Consider the following 19,173-nt stretch of genomic DNA (forward strand, 5'->3'; position numbering starts at 1 on the left):
TTGTCTGTAATTATATCAGGCTCTTTCTAGTGAAGACACTGCAATAAGACATTGTTGCTTTTGGGATGTGAAACTTTGGCATGATATTTGTTCCACTGTAGACCCATTTTTGAATTCCAATAACAGCTTCTTAAAGATTGGTTAGATTAGATGTTAGCTGTTTCATTATACAATCTTAGATGTAATTGTAAACAGATAAAAACCTCAGCCAGCATTTGAAATAACAATTAAAAAAGCCCTGCTCAAAACTGCTTTCAGATTAACTGCTAGTGACCGTGGATTTGTAAACTATATAGAAGCACCATATTTAAATAAGTAATTTCTCATATTGCATGCACCACATGATATAGCTATGTGATGTTTTTAAAAGAAAAAAATCAGATTATCTTTGGCTGTATTACCAGATGGTGTGTAATGGGCAACAGTATTACAGATTATGAGACATGACTTTCACTCCTAGGTAACCTGACTGACAAACCTTTGTGCCTTATAAAAACAAGATATTCAGGGACTGAGTAGATGGCAGAATTGTGTTTTCCTCCCCACAAAAAATCCCCTTTGACCAGGAAACAAGTTCATACGTGTAGTCAGAGACAGAAGCATGCAATCAAATGAAAGTATTTCTACCTTGCTCTTATTACTGTTTGCATTTTTCAAACATTAAAAACAAAACTGTTGTACGGAAGGCACTCTCCCTGCTAATGTAGTTAAATTTCATTAATTGTTGTAACTTGAACCTTGCTGATGCTGATTGTGTAAGTATACGCTAGAAATAAACCTGAAAAAACCCTGTGATCTTAAAATGGAAGGCTAAGCTGTAAGCGGTTTGGAAAAGTCTCTGGTTACCTAGGTGTATTGGTGTAATTTTTGATTTGGTAGAAGCCCTTGCAAGGAAGGCATGAGCCCGAGTCTGTATGCTGGGAACAGGGAAACAGAGTGGAAGGGCTGGGCCCGCCGGTGGTTCCTCCTCCTTCTCTGGGTCCACTCACAAAGTAGCCAGGTGCTCATTTGGAGTCAGGAGACTGCCAGTTTGAAATAGCAGTGTGCTGGATTTCAGTATCTGACACAGCCAGCTCCCTGGCAGCAACAGGAAAGGCAGGCTTGGGCCTTTGTTTTCTGACAGCCAAGGAACAGGCATAGTTTGGAAATGCGTGGAAATTTAAATTCTGAAAAGACGCATTTGGTCACCAGAGAAGAGCTGCCTGCTCGGAACACTGGCAGCACTGTGCCTTTAAACCGATGCATTCACATTAAAGGGAGACATGTAAATAATGCAAAGGGGTAAACTAGCTTGAGTTATGTGTGGTTTTAGCTGAGTGACTCTTACTGCCTTTTATGGAAATCTCTCATCTAAAGTCCTTCACAATTATCCCCAAGGGCAAGTATTAACCCCATAAAAGAAAGAATATCTACAGTTACACATCAGGCATTGCGTATCTGTGTGATGGCTGTGGTTGACTTTGGCCAAAGATGGTGCTTTATTAGTGCCGACGCTGGTAGATGTATAACGGGAAGCTGGGCTGGCTTCCTTTACTTATGAAAGAGGAAAAGTCTTCAGGCAGAGTGATGAACCCATATTGCTAAGTAAGCATTTTGCAATTATGACGTGCTGTTCATAAAGAAATAAATTTAAAAAAGGACCTATTGTGGCCTCAGCTTGGAAGGCCATAAGCCTGGCTGTGCTCTAGCGAAATGAAGGGCACTCAGCAAGGCTCCTATGCATTCCACTGTGGAGTTGGGGCAAAGGATGTCCTCAGGTCAGTGAAAGCAAAGTTGCAGTCCCAGGGCTCTGTCAACTGCCATCGCTACTGTGACGATAACATCACCGCCAACCTCCACATCCCTCTGGCTGGAGGGGGGCAGAAGTGGGAGCTCTGATGCCCCCACTGTGTCTGGCAGGGTTTGGTTTGTGCATTGGCAGGGCTTTCAGTGCTTACAGTAGGCGACAGTTAATACAGCAGGCTTGTGAGTAAGTTGTTGATTGATTGAAGTACTGTATAGAGCTATGAGTTAGCACTGCATTATCTGATGTGTGGCTGCTGTTCTGCCGTGGGCTGGCTGCCCATAGCCAGAGCTGCCAAACCTTCCTTGGATTTATTAATCAGGTGATGTCACGAGTCCAGACCAGTATGTCTGCACTGGTCTTGGTGCCTGTCAAAACCGATCTCTGGAAAAAAACAAAACCATGTGCAATGGGAGTAGTGAGCCACAGTCTGATTAAGGTGCATGTCTGCGTCTTTGGTCACACCGCTGTACCTCGAGGAGAAATGCTGGCCTCTGCAAATGGAGTTCAGAGCTTGGTTGGGAGGCACTGAGGCTCTGTCTGCATGTGTAATACCACATAACAGCTACTAACATCAGATAGCAGCAGTGCGCTTACCTGAGGTAGGAAGAGAAGAATATTGTCTGTGGTTGAAGATACAAAGTGAAACTTAAGGAGAGACAAAGCTGGAAGGAAGCCCTGGCTGACAGCTAGCCAGAACATCGCAGCCCTTGCATCTGGGGAGGGATCTGAACAACAGCTTGACCAAAACACAGAGGATAAAATTCTTTGTCAGGGATCACTGAGGCTTCGGACAGCTGGGAGCTGCTGGCCTTTGGGTGTCAGTGGTACTGCTTAGCTTCCAGAGGACTCCTCTGAAATCAGTGCTTTGATTTTCTCTCTGGCATTTCCCAGCTCGGGGGTTGGAGGCTAGAAAGGTAGAGTAGCAGTAACACAGACTGCAGATCATTTCAAACCCTTGTATTTTATGTTAACTCACTCTCTGTTCTCATTAACTAAGAAGTTGCTGTCTATGATAGATTGAGCCAATATCTGTCTTCCATCCTTTTTTTTTTTTTTCTACTTTTGCTACAGCTTCATTTTTTTTTCAGGAGGTAAAAACAGAAATATGTAATTAGAAAAGAAATTCTTTGAACTTATAAAATACAGGTTGCTTAAATTATGCAGTTAAAGGATAAAGAAAATCACAGAGCAATTTTAACAAATTGCCCTTAACTGGATTGCACAAACAAACCTCTCATAAGAAATCTTAGAAAGGTGTGTTTGAGGGTGTAATCTTAGCTTGTGGCTAAGTAGAGTTAAACTTGTTTTTCAAGTTGGTTGTGTATAACTTTCTCATGCTAAAGATTGTGAGCATTCCAGAAGGAAAAGAGTTCATCTGTAGCAGGGGGTTGATGGGAAATTTTATTTCCAGTAATTCTGGCCCCTGGTCCCTGTACAGTACTTTATACAGTGACTTTCCTTTTAATCTGTATTCTCACTGGCTGTGTTGTAAAATACACGTGTATTATTTATATGAAATAGTCTTGATATTTGCAAGTAGTACAGTTTTTGAATGATCCTGAATATGTCAGGCCAGACACAGTGCACTTACACTTCCAAATATATGTGCCTTTCTTGTCAGATGCAAAGAGCTTGTAAATTTTGCATGTATGAAATAGCGTCATACCATCATACCCCAAATTCCCTGTTTGGTAAACATCAGTATCCAACTCTTTGGTTCCAAAAACCTATGCAGTTTCTGAATAGTTCTTTAGGATGGCAAATGGGTTTACTCCAACATTTATTCTTTTTTTTCCCGGCATATACCATCTCTGTTGGTATTTATACAGTGGATGCAAACTAATGTGGGTAGAATTACTATGTATGCATGTAAGAAAGCATGCTACCTGCAAAAGCTTTCCATACGACAGCCAAACTTATATACATAAGAGAACTGTTGATGCTTTATTACAGTTTAATTTGTTAATGAAAGAAGATGGACTGAGCTCCTACTACACCTCTTTGGATGTTTGAGGCTAGGCACAATTAATTTATTTGTACTGTCTGTGTAGGCGTATGCCAGCTAATGTACTGTAAGAGCTTTTATCTTTATATTCATAATGAAGAGGGGCAGGTTTTTGGCAACTAGACAAGGATTTTCTGATGACTCATCCTCTCTGGATTGTAATACACTTTCTTGTAAAATCAAAAAAAAAAAGTAGTTCCTATTAGAAGTGGGCTCAACCAGAGCAGTTTGTCCTTCACAATCAAGCTGCAAAGCAGAAAATATAAAGGCTTACCTGCTTTCAATTATTTTAATTTTAATTGGACCTCTGCTGAAAAATAAATCTTGTTACTCAAGTGGATGTTCTCATATAAGGTATTAAAGGGCTCTTGCAGTAAATATGCTGTAGGTTGCATTGTCAAGTACTTTAGTTTGTGCTCCATTGTCATTATACTGGTATTTCGATCACCTTGGCAATACATTGGACTTTTAGTTAAGTTGGAGTAGATAGATCTCCTTCAACACAAAGTTGTACTGTTTGGCTTCTGCTATTCACCTTGCTACTATTCAGGAAGAAATGTAGAGTCCAGGATTTGGTAGTAACTGGAACGGGATTTGGGTGTGAGTATCTGAGTGGAGAGCTAAATCTATTTCAGTAAAATATCTAGTATTGCTTTCTACTTAAATGACATAGTAGTTAATGCCAGTATCGGGTAAACAGGGAGTGTGCATCATGTTCTTGCTAATGGGGGAAAAGTATGAACGTGGACTGTTCTACAGACTGATTAAAAGACCAGTAAGAATAAGTAGAATGCATGAGTAATCTATTTTGTTTAGCTTTGAGGAGAAAAATCTTGCTTTTTAATGAAAAATTATCATCATTATTTTATCTCGGAGTACCTGTGCATTTTTTTATGCATGCACGCCTCCTGTGAGCACTTCCTCCCGCTCATGTGTTTGCTTTCTCTCTTGTGGGACAAACCAGAAAGCTTGGGCAGCAGAGGGATATCTATTAATGAACTTCCTCAGTCTTTCTTTGTGCTCTGTCACAATGCTTTTCCTGAATGACTTCTTGGGTGATGAAGCTACTGCTTCCTCTTAGTAAGGCAATGTTTATGCAATCCAGAGTGGATTAATTTAAATCCCTGATTTTAATCACAATTTAAATCAACAAGCAGAGCACTTTGATTTAAATAATTAAGTGTAACTGTGTTTTGCATTTTTGCTTTCCAGTTACTTTTCTAAGCAAATGCTCAGTTTTATTGGTCAATATCATTTACTAACCAGAGCTGTTTCTTCTAAACAATTGGGTTTCTCTAAATACATGTGTACTGCTTATGTAGATTTACTGGTGTTCTAAATTTTTACATTCCTCTTATACTTGAAAGTAGTGAATCACATTTCTTAATAGATATAGTAGATCTTTTTAAACTCACGATTCATGTAGCAAAATGTTATAGCTTAAATTCAATTAAAATACACAAAAGTGACATTTCAAGACTGCTTTAGTGGTTTAACTGATGTTCTGGCATACAAGACAAAAAAAATATATTGGAACATGTGCTTTTAAACCGATCGGTTATGCAAACTAATTATCTGCAGCTAGTGCTTTGTGCCAGCTGTTTCTGGACACAGAGTACTTCAAGGTTTTTTCAACTACTTAAGTAATCTATCATTGCACATCTTAATTTTATTCATAAATGGAAAGAGGAAAACAAACTTTCTTACTTTCTGAATTCCCAATCATTTTCCTAACTTACAATGAACTAATGATAAACCAAACTAGCTGAAAATTAAGAAAACTGTTGCTGTAACTTGCAGGAAAAAATAGTGTTAAAAAAACCCAGGGTAATGTTTAAACAAATTGTTTTAGATGCCTAAACAGTGAAAGTTATCCATTCAGTGGTTTATCTTTCTCCAGAAAAATTATCAGCCTGAATAGTAACATACATACAGCTTCAATATAACATAAAATCATGTGAACTATTTTTAAAAAAAGTTTAGAATTATGATCATAATTTAATGGTTTCTTTAGAGAGACAAAAAAAAGGCACTTCATAGAAGGATCTGTATTTTAAGCCTATGTATTTCAACTTCTTTTTAATAGAGGCTTTTATGTTCCTGCTTGGAATACTCCTGTCACTTAAAAATTAAGATTCCTGTTGTACATATCTTCACATCTATCTAACTTTGATGAGACTTTTGGTAACAGATTGCTGACTGTGACAGTCAATCTTACTTTAATATTTTGCTCATTAGAAGCATCATGGTCTGTGTTCTTAAATTAGCACCAGGGAGTTGTGTGTGGAGTCATAGAACAAAACGTTAAAAAATTACATATTCTTGGCCACTATATTGGAATGCATGAATTAGTGGGTCATAGCTACCACATAGATGTTAACTCCATTCACAAAATGAGAAGGGTGATTTAAGGGTTTGACAGAAAGTATTTAAATTCAAATTTAGATTCATTTTGCTCTAGATGAGAGAACAACAACCAAATCTAGCTAATATGCACTCCAACACATTATTTAAATGTTCCCTTCCACTGATTATTTGTAAGAGGACTGTTAAGATGACAAGTGTGTAATATGGTACGTGGGAATTGCAGTCAGGGAAGTTCGCAGAGGTGTGACCTTGCTCAGTTTAAGATGTCTGAATTTCCTTCCATTTCTTTCCTAATTGTAGATTTTTCTCCTCTGATGGTGTAGCTAGGAAGTGGGAGGTTGATTAAATTTAATTCTGATTTACCTGGGTTCAGTCATATTATCTCTTAAAATGTGTCTCTAAAGGTTAACAGTCCGTTGGCATTTTCATCTTTGCTCTCCTACTCTGACGAGCTTCGTGGCTTGAATGTCTAAGAAGTCAAAGATAGCTGGTTGTATTTTTCCATACCTGCAAAGTGATATATCTGGATTCATATCTGCTCCTGGAAAATTTTTAAGGCTTAATGTTTAATTTCCATATGCTTAAAAGGGAAAGTTGTTAAATCCCAAGGGTTTCATTTCACTTTGCCTCCAGGCAACTTAGCAGTCAAAGGGAAGGTCTAAAGTGCTGCACAACCCAGTTTTGTGTTTAGCTTCCTGCCCCACGCAGTGTGGAATAAAAACTCAAAACAAAAGAGAGCGTTGTGGGTGTGTGTGGTGCCTTTGTGGTGAGGTTGAGGGGGACTGTGATGGTTGCATGTGGGGATGCTGATGCTGCCTACACTGGCTCTGCCTGAGCGCCTGCAAGGTCCCTGCTTGTGGCTCTGCCTGGGGTTTGCCGGACAAAGTCTCTTTCTGTTACTCTCTCCCACAGTCAAGGGTTAGGCCTCGGTAGTCCCACAAACTGTGAACTTCTAGTAAGTAAAATTAACCATTGAAACACTACCTGGGATTTGAAACCCCAGTATCCTTGTCAGAGGCAACCTGGGGCTTCACCCTGCAGTGGGCTGTGCCTCCCAGTTTGCGAGTTTTGCAGAAATAGCAGATATCTGTAACATATTTTGAACAGATTCGTACCTGTAAGGAGGTTTTCTTCTACCTGAAAAGGTAGATGAATTGAGTTTGGGAGGCATTTTTTCCTCTCCCAGATGAGAGGACCTGCTTTCTTTCGTGGTGATTTTTTAATCTTTTTTTTTAAGTAGAAGTCCAGTCTTCTGTAAGAAGACAAAATATTTCTGGAATGCAGCACCTGTGCAAAGAAAATGAATTGCCATGTGCCAGAATTGTTCAGTAAAGGCTGCGTTGAGTGGGTAACTTGACAACAGTTTTGCAGCAAACCATAAACATCTGCAAAACATTTGAAAATCTGGCCCTGAGTTGGGGCTGCTTGAATTCCATGGCATTTGTAATAATTTACTGTTCCATATCATGTAATTATTTGTGTGAACCTTAAGACTAATTTTCTTGGCAAGAGTAGAAAAAGATCTATTTTATTAAAGATACAAGAATGACTGATACTCTTTACTGGTACAACTCCAGGATTCATGAGTTTATCTTTTACTTCTGGAATGCATTTACTTGTCCCTATACATTTAGCTGTGCAGCATGGTTAGAAATGGGAAGGGGGCAGCAAGTCCGGTCCAAACTGTAGACATATGCTGCTTTTTTTTTCCTATGGGGAAGCACTGAGAGGATTGAAGTCATTGAGCTAGCTTTGTTCAGCCGAGCTGAACTCTGAAAAAACACACCATGTGTGCTTTTAGTGAACTCTGGGCCTAATCTTAAATCTTTTGAGTTCAGTGACAGGTTAGAGTGTCCAAGAAGTGAATCATCGGCTGTAGCTAGCCGCAGCTATGACGCTGCGCGGGGCATTGTCTGCCTCAGCCCACTCGTGTGAATAAGGTACAGTCTCATGCAGGAGTTTCATCCCAGGCAGGCTCGGCAGTCCAACAGCGCAAAAAGACCAAAAGAACTGACGCTTTTTTCCTCAGGAGAGCACACGGATAGGTGGTTTCGTTGCACAGTTCTTGCTCCAGCTTCCCAAAATGCCCAGCATCTGTGATCGTTGCCAGATTTCTAAAGACCTCAGCTTCCTGGAAGGCACCTAAATAAGGGTCAGATTTTGAAAAGAGCTTAGCACACTGCCTGCCCAGCTTTTCAGAAAATCTGGCACTGATGTCAGTGCTGAGCCGCTGTGGAGATGCTGGGAAGAATGCTGCCTTCCCACACGCTGCAGCGGGATAGTGCTGTTCGCTTTACAGGATTCGCAAAAACATTGTTAAAGAGAACAAATAGTAACAGGGAAAAGAAACCCCCCAAGTCTGTTTTAACAGATCCTGGGAGGGGAGAGCCTTTTCCCTTTTTAAAGATTCAGTTCAGGAATTGTCAAAAGAAGTAAACAAAGCAACATCATTTAAAAGCTTTTGGAACAATAGTCTCTTCCACTTCCCTCCCTCATTGTAGAGCCCTGGGCCCAGCTTTTGTTTATTTTGTACTGCCAGCCTCATGGTGCCTGATTGGTCGGTGTCTGATTTCATTCCTATGGGTGATGTCAAAAGCTGACCCAGAAGTTCTCGGCAAGTTTGCTTTTAGCTTTTAGTTGTTTTTGTGCATGTATCCGTGTGCACAAGAGTACTTTTCAGTCCTAGGAGGATTCTGTTACAGGCTGAATATTATTCAGCTGCAAAAGTAATAAGGAGTAATATCTGTGTCAGGAACTGCAGTGCTTGTTTTCTACAAATACTAGGAACAGCAAGCAATTCAAGCACTGTGAAGTTATGGAAGCTGTAATCAATATTAACTGTATTTCTAGTATTATCATAAGGCACAACAGGAAATGAAAAATTGTAAAAAAAATAATAACCTAACTGAAAATTGAGGAGATTAGTTAGAAAAGCTGATTTCAAATTCATATGTAACGCTAATACCTATTTTCTTTTTATAGAGCTGTAATTCTAATCATCAGTTAATATAATTTTTATTGGTTGTCAAACTGACAATTTAAATATCAGGTTCTCAGAGGTGTGCATACAACTGACAACAACATTCGGTGATTCTTTCTATAGTCAAATAAGCAGTGTTTAAGGGTTGGTTTTTTTTTTTTGTGTGTGTGCTCTGTCTGCAAGTACTCCTATCTTTGTTTTCCATTTCTCTGGTCTTAACACTTGGGTATTTTTTCTTCAGCAGCCTCTGACCCTCTCCTGTGTTTCTTTTTGTTAGATAAGTAAAAGATGAGCATTACTTTATAAGGACATAGTTTTGTACCCTTGTCCTCTATTAGAGTACAGTCAAGTTGCTTGTATAAACATGAAGAGTTTTGCTTACTTTTCAATTTATTCAGATGCCAGTGTAAGGTTCTCGAGTCGTGCCACATCTCCATCCCCTTGCTTCTAGGGAACTCTGTTGTACAACACCTTACACATGTTAGTGGGAGTGTGTTAACTAGTTCCATAGGGAGACTTATACTGGTGCTGCGTATTACACAAGAAGGCGTGTTTAACCTCTCCCATTATAGAAAATACTATATTACAGTCTGGAAGAACGGTGTAAAATACCTTCTCTGCTTCTCTCTTCCTATATATGTATACGGTTTTGGCAAAGGTTAGTTGCTGTGCCAGATTTCACAGCAAAATACTGTTGATCAGAATTCATTTAAAGGAAATGAAACATTCCCCCAGCTCTGCAAGTCTGCATCCAGCAAAACATCCCTTGCTTTCCTGCCCATGGCCTTTTTTTGAATTGCCGAAGCAAACAGAATTCTCGCTCTGTGTCTCCTAGGAAGCAGGACACTTACAGAAATTTGGATGCTTCAGAAATAGCGTAGTATAATGAGGAAATGCAAGGCTGAAGTGCTTTGCGCCTAAGGATAACTCATTACCCAGATTCAAACGTGTTATTTCAATGCCTCTAGCTTCTGTTTGTGTTCATGAAGGATGCCGTTCATTTAGGGAAGTCTGTACAGAGCCCACCAAAGTGTCCAAGAGCTGAGACTCCGGAAGCTGGCCAGTGGATCTTGTTGTGCGTTTGTTTGGTCTCCTTTCCCCTGGTTGGAAGCAGCTTGTGTACAGGGCCTCAGGCTGGCCTTACTGCTCACCCTGGTGCCTGCCCAGCCCTACTTTGCCTCCCAGGAGCTCTGCTGTTTTATGAGCAGCTACTTTGAGAGACGGCCTCCCTCATCTCCTTTGGCCAAAAGCAAGCACTACAGTACAAGTGACATAAGCCTTACAAAGAATTTGTTAGCTGATGGTGCCCCCAGCTCTGGTGGAAATGTTAAGAGGAAAAATAACTTTATCTGCATTCTGGATCTGTTTTAAATACTGTGCTTTTTATGATTTCCATATGATTCTTGGGGATTTTAACATCAAAAGACCCAGATTATCCTAATTGGTGTAGGAGTTTGGAAAGGTTTTCTTCATGCTGGACTTAAATAGGGTTCCTGCTTGGCTGCTTCTGCGCTGGCTTAGTCCTTTAGTGACATGAAAGCCAGCTGCAGTTAAGCAGATTCGCCCTTTTTTTGTTTAATAAACTGAAATAACTACACTGTTCAGTATTAAAATGCAGAAACATCATGCATTTTTAAAGCTTCCAGAAATAGCCTACAATGCATTGCAGAAATTAGTGAAGCCATACCCATAATGAAAAACATTTGGTAATGGACTCTGGATTAGTTAGCAGGCTGATTTACTGCCTGTCCTGTGTTTTCCCCCCTCTCCATAAACTGGTATCACTTACAGACAGGAATAGCGAGGAGTTTTCAGAAACTTTTTTGAGGAGAGAGGAAACCCCCCTAATTTAAAAGCACAGTAAATAGCTTTGTACAGTTTTGCTCCCAATGATTACTTTCTCTGTTTAGCAGAAAACCACCCTTTTTATCTTGGGGGTAGTTTTCCTATAGAGAAAGATCATGCCTGGGTCGCTGCTCCTGTACAATGGGTGTATCTTCACCGCACAGATGGCTTGGCTCAGGGCTGGTACCTGGTCTGCGCTCAGCCACCACCTGGTGCTGGGAGCATTCCCGCTGCAGATCCCTGCCAGCCCCTCGTCCTCTTTCTGGGGTCGAGTGCCAGGCTCTGGAGGTGAACCCTGTCCTGTGGGATTTGCTGTGATGACAAAGCATTCCCTGCCTTGGGGCAGAATGGAATAGCCAGAGAAGAGTCCATACCTGCTGCATCTCTCCGTATTTCTGCTCCATGGCTTTGCACCTTGAACAACATCTGTATACTTCTCTACGAAATGGATTAGAAATCTTCCCTCCTCTGATATGAGAACTTTATGTCTGGGCATAAATGCCCACTTGAGAGGTCATAATTCTTATTTACTTCCTAGGAAATTATTGGGTAAATGCTTGAGGTAAAAGTAAGCTGTGCTGTTTCAGCAGTTGCTAAGAGTCTGAGATATAGATTTTTCCCTTTACCCCTTTTTTACACTCTACCATATGTGTTGAAGGCAGTTTGAGTCAACTACATTTAGCTTGCTCGCTACAAGCAACATCCTCTTGAAAAACTGGGTACCAGAACTTGTTTTGGGGCTGAAAACATTGCTTTGCTCCCAGTTCATTTCTTTGTGGTTTTGATAAAATTGCAAGCAAAAAAGCTGGGGGGGGGGGGGGCGGCAAGGGAGAGAAAGAAGATGGGGGAGTCAAGATGGGCATCTGTGCACATAGGTTAGATTTGCAGCATTTATATAACTACCTGTTTTGTTGTGCTGTAGCTTCTAAGCTATCTCTGTAAAACATTTACTTGTTTGGCTTTAATCACACCTTTCACTAAATGTTTGCTTTGCGCATGAAACAAAGCCATCCTTAAGACTGTAATGAAACCATTAGTTAGTGTTTATTTAGGAAAAAGCAACGCCAAAAATAAGTTGAACACTAAAACATCAATCAAGAATGAAAATAATAGCAGAGTTTCAAATGTGGAGATCTCAGTGAAAATCTTAAATAGAATTTACAACTTTCTCTGCAGGTTTTGGCTTCTGTGACCACAGGTCTGAGGTCACAGCAGTCTCCTGATGTGTCTAACAAGAGACAGTTTTTATTATCTGCATACTGTTCCTTTTATTTTTCATTTCCATCCTGTGTGGTATGTAGTTACTATTCCTACAGTTATTTACTTGCATATTTGAAACTTGCTTTTTCCTTCCCCTCCTTCGCAGGAAAGTAAATAATTAAAAGGAAAAGAGTAGGAGATAGAAATAGGTAATTTGTATAGCAGAAAAAATACATATAACCTAAAATAAAATAGAACCTTACAGTCCTTTATGCAACAACCATCTTCAAGAAGGGAAAAAAAGAGTGGGGTGGAAAAGCAATTGGAATTTACGTGAAACTCTCAGTGGGCTCATAGACACAGATAAAGATTCAGTGCTTAATGCCTGGAAACAACATTTCCTAATTTTTGCCTGAAGAATAGTTGTTTGCAGAACTTGAAACATTAAAATTGTGGGAGAAAGACACTAAAAAGATGAGAAAGGAGAAGGCACAGATATTCTGATTTTGGCATTTTTTTTTTTCAGGAAAAATTTCCATTTAGTAGCAAGATATTGTGTGCACAGTTCCAAGTCCCTGTGAAAGAAATCTCGAAAGTTGTACTGTGAGACAGAAAAGACTGACACAATTTCAGAAGTCTTAGTGAGTTCATAAAGCATGCCTGGGAAAGTCCCTCATGCAAATCCTTCATAATCACATCTGTCCAATTGTAAAAGGCAAACTCCCTGAAAATCAGAGCAACTTTCTGGAATAGGATGTAGAAAGTAAATGTTCTGTGTTCCACAGTGAGTCTGAAGTCACTGACAAGATCTGACACTTTCTTCACTTTGCAGTATTAAGCTCATATTTTCCAGCTGTGCATGAATATGTTTATATATTTGTTTTTCCTTTGTTCCTTCATATTCCTGTGAAATCAGTCCACACATTAAGGAAAACCTGTAGGGTTGCCAACTCTGTGTGACTCGATAGCTGTTTCCTGGGCTAAGTGGAGTTGTGGTGTGTCCAATAGGAAGGCCATTCATGAGGGCTATTGTGTGTGTCTTGGGCTGCTTTTCAAAAGTGTTGTGTCGTCTGTTGAATTCACACTGAAATCAGTACGAATCATACGGGATTGACTCTCCCTGACCCACAATGCCTAGTGACAGACATTTCATGTCCAAATTCTTCCACTGTTGCACAGTTCATGCTGTTATCCCTGACTTGCTGCTGAGAGCCCTTTAGAGGTTTCATTACCTGGGTGAGAAAAGAGAGGAGGCCAGGCATATGATACTGCAAGCAAAGGGGCCCTTCCCCTACTTGGAATATACTGAAAGCCAGAGGGGAAGGTTTCTTGCCAGCTCCTAAAAGATATAGTGGAGGGTGCAGGGTAACAAGAAGCCACTTGTGGCTTCCTTAATCTGTATCACTAGGTCCCACTGCAGCTCTGCTTTATGGTTTTGGTGAGAAATCCCTTTTAGCTCACAGCTGCTAAAGTGAAGTTACACTGCCTCCGGATCAGTCCTGGTGATGAGCTGGACCGCCATGAGCTGGGTTGCGTTACAGCAGAAGCAGGAGCCTCCCAGAAAATCTAGATCACAAATACGATGTGGAAGATAGAAAACATGCTTCTTGTCTTTGACATTTCACCCTCTTTTTTGGTGCTGACATGCTGTGCAGCGAACTCTGGTGTCACCAACACCCACGGTGTTGGAAATCATTTAAAGAATGGAATAGAAGATTCAAGGATGGCTTGAGGATTTTTTCAAAATTTACCATAAACTGACTGTAGTAAAGCCTCAAGCCATTCTCAGATCTTCTGTTTCCTGCATCAGTTGTCTAACCCTGATGTTACCAGGGACCCATAATTCAAATTATAATTCCATCTTTCAAGGATATAAACTTTTTCTCTACAAAGTATCTGGGAAGGAATATATAATCTGGGCATTCAGCTGTTGTCCCCTCAGATTCCCTCTTTAGGTGATCCACGGTAGTTTCTCTGAGGAAGGATTGTCAGGATACTCTGAGATACTGAGAGTTTCTGCAGGCCTTGTACATCATTTGTGTGTCTGGTTGGCACAAAAGCCCTTCTATAGAGTGCAGGAAGCTGGAGTGCTTCAGAGTGTGAGAGCACTGGGCTTGCCTGTGTCTACAGTGCTGAAAGCAGGGCGCATGTAGACAGGGACTTCTGCAGTGATCTTTCTATGTGAACCTTAATGTATTTGAGAGCATTAGAGAGTGAAATCCAGAAGGAATTTGATTTTTGCAGTATCCGTACCTGGCACAGATGTGTTCCAGCTGTACTTCTGGAGAAAGAGATCTCTCCTGGCAACATGTGACATATACAGTGCTCCTATTGCGTCGGGAAGGGTCAGAGTAGCCTTAGGTGTCTTAGCTGTGGAAAATGGGCAAAGGTAGCCTGGGAGGCCTTGGAAATGAGGGAGCCATAAAGACCTTTGCTCATGTCTGAGTTGTTTGTAAATTTACTAGCAGGGACAAAATGAATCTTAAGCCCAGGACTCTTAGATGATGTAGTCATCCCCACAGTGTGGTGAAATAAATAACCCTTCTTCTACATGGACATGGCTGGTAATCAGTAGCTTGCAAGGTACTTCTGTCTTCCTACAACAGCTGCATGCACTTGTGGGAATCTGAACTTTATATACCCATTTTCTGTCAAATCCAGGAAGTGACACTTGTGATTTTCTACCTCCTCTTGGCAAATTCAGTTCGTATGCTTGAGGGGTGGTGAGTCCCTTGTGATACTGGCTGGCTTCAGTGGAACATGTGGTGCTTGGCACCTCCTCCATTGTGGGTTAGTGGTTGTTTGTGAACAAGGGTGAGCATGACGTTCTGTGCAGAGGCCCTCCCAGGGCCCCAGGAGAGGGGCTCAGCAAGGCTCCAGTCCTACAGGACACTCTGCAAAGTCGAAGTCCAAATCTTCTTGTAAAGCAGCAGTTCCTGGTGAATGACCAGTAGAGTCCTCAGGTGGACAAACTTTATCAGTTACAGCTTCAAAACCCCCCCCTTTTTTTTTTTGTGGAGGTCTATGACTTCCACGACCTCCCAGCTAGATTAATATGAAGTTACATAAGCAGCTAATTTATGGTGGACTTAAGAATGACACCTAAAAATGGAAGGAAGTGCAAAATGCTATCAGATGCTCTTGATGGGCTTACATATTAAGGCCTTGGGTGAGTAGACATGGACTTAAATACATACTTACATGTAAGCGTGAGTATGACTGTATTGAACAAGGCTAAATTTCCCATTTGCTTCCTGCAGAATCTCCATACAGGTGGTTGCCTGTAAAGCCCTGAATCTTCTGGAATCTGGTTATATATCTTGGAACTGGCCACTGTCACTGCAGTGTATTAGATTGACTAGGATGTGCCTGTAGCGTAGCCTGTGGTATGCGATTTAATGTGTAATTGTCTCTATCTGGTTAAAAGTTGTTACCTGAGTTAAATTTTCTAATGAAAACCAGATGAGCTTTATTTTTTTTTTTTTTTTTTTTTGCTTATCCTCCATCTGCTGTCATTTATAATTAGACTGCAAATTCCTCAGAGCAAGAACTTGCTGTCCTTCTGTGCCAAGCATACTGGGGTCTTGATATTAGTTGAGTTGCCATTAATAATAAATAGAGAGTAAAAGGAGAATGTGTAAATGCATTCAAACATGTAGTGACACTTTTAAGTGTAATTGTTATCGCTGCAGATCTCTGTGTGGTTGGCAGCTGGGCAGTGCTGGAAGCGCAGAGTCCCTGTAATTGAATTTTTCACATTTTACTGGGCTATCGGAACCTGTCTTTGATGAGTAGTGCCTAGAGTAAAGAAAGGCCCAGGGACAGGGCTACTCGGAAGGAAAGACAAGTCAGATAATGTATCTTCAGCTCCCTTTCCTAGAGACCGGGGAATGCCCAAGCTCATTATACTAGGAAAAGGCCCAAGGTTAGGCAACTTTTCCGTAGTTAATACACAAACACAGGGCTTTGCCTTTTTGAATCCCTGTGTAACGCTGTGGACAGGAAGCTCTCTAAAGGACAGGGCACAGGGCTGAACAAGCCCACAGAGTTCAGTCGTGCCCTGTGCCTGTACCCAGGTCTCCTTTACATCTGTATGGCTGTGGAGAGGTCTTACAGGGGAAGGAGCTGAAAGTAGGCTCCCTCACATTCCTTCATTATTTTACCTATTAATTTAATTTTGTCAACCCTCAGTGTTCTCTGCTTTCTTTTGATTTGGTTTTCATGATTTGTTTGTGTTGGTTTGTATTTTGGACCATATTTGTGCTACTGAGGATTTCTGGTGCTAGTTTTGACAGCAGCAATACTGATTTTGAGAAAAGAATATTTGGTGCTTGTGACTGTATATAACTCACGCAATTACTACTTATGGTGGTTAGTGCTGTAAATACTGGAGGTGGATACATTCTGGAGACTGTGGGAAAGTTATGGGTGTGCTGTAGCGACTACTGATGGTGTAATCTAATGATTCCTAATGATCCATATGATCATTAGGAATAGAATCATGAGACCTAATGGTTCTCTAAAAAATGAGAATTCTTTAACTTTTCTAAATTTGAACACCTTAACTTCAGGGATTTTTTGGTGTCTCATCCCCATCCCAGGCAGATTGTTTCCTTAAGCATTGGGAATACTGGGCATTGTATTCTGCCGTAAGAGTTCTTTAATTTCACATACACAGAAAAACTGTGTTTTGCTTTGGATCAGCTGCAGGAAGAGGTGGGGTGAGAGTAAGAATTATTTGGTAGGCACAGCTGTGAAAGAGAAATAAATCAAGGTGACAGAAAGGTGCGATAGAGAGTGAAAAAATAGTGAAGAGGTTTTTTTACTGTAAATCCATGTGGGTAGTAAACCCAACTATCAAATTGCAGCTGCAGTGTCAGAAAATTTGAATTACATTCCATTTTAAAAAGAAAAGTGTATTAGTAAAACAGTGTGTAATGCAAATTCTTCCATGCATAGCAGAAATAAAACAACTTTTGAACTCTGCCTACAAATGTATTCAGTGTTAATATAACATTTTTGTTGTTCTAACATCTCATACACTTATCTGCTATCATATCTATCTGCAGTGCAGTGACACTGAGCCAGGAAATGCAGTTCAAAAAATAGTTCAGATGTGAAAAGTGAACGTCCTTGGCTCTAAGTCATAATGTTTCTCTACTAAGAGCCAAGCTTATTTCTATTGTAACGTTAATCAGCATTTTTTTTTATTCATACTTTAAAATAAAATTTAAAAAATGTCATTTGAGGAAACCAACTGCTAGTCTGAGGAAGAAAGCCAAAATACTTTCTTTCTCTGGGTCATTTCCTGGCTCATTCCCTTTCTGGGTCATTCTTTTTTGCCTGAATCACTCTCCTCCATTTAATAATAATAACAAAAATACTCAAATGAAATACATTTGCCTAGGATTTCCAAGGATTTAACTGGTAGTAAGTAGGAAATGGCCTGCTTGGTTTTGAAGGCTCTGGATCGGAGCCTGACTGAAGTTCTCAGCGAATATGATATGGCAAACAGTAAAGCACAGGAAAGTTTAAAGAATCGTATTAGCAAGCCAGTTGCTAAGTAGGAGAAGAATCAAGAGCACTCTAATCCTTTTATTGAAGTGCTAGATATGCTAGAAACACCACTAGATAGTTCAAGATTGATAGCCAGATCTCCCAGAGACTTGCCATTTTGACATTTGCTTGCTGTGCAAGTCCAGAAATTGCTCTAGCTTAAAGAGAATTCTCCCCTTCAAGGTCTGGGCAGCCTGGAACCTTGAATTTAAAAAGAAGTTCAGGGTTTTAATGGTGTTTTATGGTGGTGAATTAAATTGTGAAATTTGAAGTCTCAGTTTTCAACATGAAGCCACCCTTAGCCTCTAATTTGAAACACGTTGGAGAAGCCATGCTACAAGTGTTCAGTTTTCACTACAACAAAAGCATCCACTAAGTTAAAGGAACTTTTGTGTATAGATAGCATTATGAAAAACCAGAGGTAATTTTGAAGAGCCAATGTAACTTAACATAATTTAAAAGTATAAAGAATTGATTGTTTGTCTTTTTCTGAGCTTGACAAAACATTTTTGCATAGAACTGTGTGCATGCATGAGCATTAACGATTCTTCTTTATCTATAATAAGACTGCATCTGTATCAAACAGATTTTGGTACTAACTTTCAGGTACTTAATAACGCTTGTGTTAGAAGCACTGTATTTATACCAGACTGTGCAACTATCAACTGGTTTTAGTGAGGTATTCTTGACCACTATGGGCAGAGACAATTTTCTTTTGTCACTGAAGGTATTGTAGCATTTTATTGCATAGTCTTCTTCCCCTGGGGAAGCAGTAAAATTTAATATGTTTTCATAGTACTACAAAAATAACTTCTGAAGACCCCAGTTAAGATGGTAAAACTATATTGAAAACATAGAGAAACAGCTGCCTGTCTCCATCAGAGACCTTGCAGTCCAAATAACAGCATTGTTCTGGGAAGGTGCTTCTGCCCATGTTGGTCAGAGAACAGAGGTGAATGCTGCTTTGCTTGAGCAATTTCAGGAGCATCATGTGCAATGTGTGGCAGACACAACCACTTCAGGTCTTCTTGACCCCAATCAGTTGGAGAAAGCATAGAATATAATTAGTTACAGTAAGCAGTTTACATCTCCCTGGTGACAGCACCAGTTTTCCAGCTTAGATGTGACCATAGATCCCCTGCAAGCACCTCAGCTGGTTGCTACCCTTCTCTCTATGAAGGAGCAGGTGCTGAGGGGGGAGAGCTCTGTGTGCTCTGGCCACAGAAGCCTGACCAGGCACGTGGCCTTCATGAGTGAGTGACAGAGCAGCCCTGGGCTTGCAGCACACAGATGTCTGAGGGCACAGTGGCAGCTCTGGCTCTAGAAAAAGCAGAGAACGTGACCCAAGTGTTGAAACTCAAACAAGCTTTGCAAAGGGTAGGCTGTGCTTTTGTGTCCCTCCTGCCAAACAGAGGAGTACTGGCGGGGAGGGAG

The 19,173-nt window shown here is 40.5% G+C and overlaps 1 protein-coding gene across 7 annotated transcripts in view; it reads left to right on the forward strand.

Moving 5' to 3' along the window:
• Positions 1 to 19,173, forward strand: part of TEAD1 (TEA domain transcription factor 1) — a 162,687-nt gene that overhangs the window by 23,241 nt on the left and 120,273 nt on the right. The window contains exon 1 of one of the 7 annotated variants that reach the window (XM_057418299.1): positions 2,136 to 2,385. The exons of the other annotated variants lie outside the window; for them this stretch is intronic. The gene's annotated coding sequence lies outside the window, so the exon portion shown is untranslated. Of the gene's footprint in view, positions 1 to 2,135; positions 2,386 to 19,173 lie in introns of those variants that run through there. 7 annotated transcript variants of the gene reach the window in all.

The sequence above is a fragment of the Pezoporus wallicus genome, unplaced genomic scaffold (genome assembly GCF_028554395.1).
Source record: "Pezoporus wallicus isolate ANWC-B61680 ecotype Strahan unplaced genomic scaffold, APGP_CSIRO_Pwel_v1 contig_2025, whole genome shotgun sequence".
Lineage (NCBI taxonomy): Eukaryota > Metazoa > Chordata > Aves > Psittaciformes > Psittacidae > Pezoporus > Pezoporus wallicus.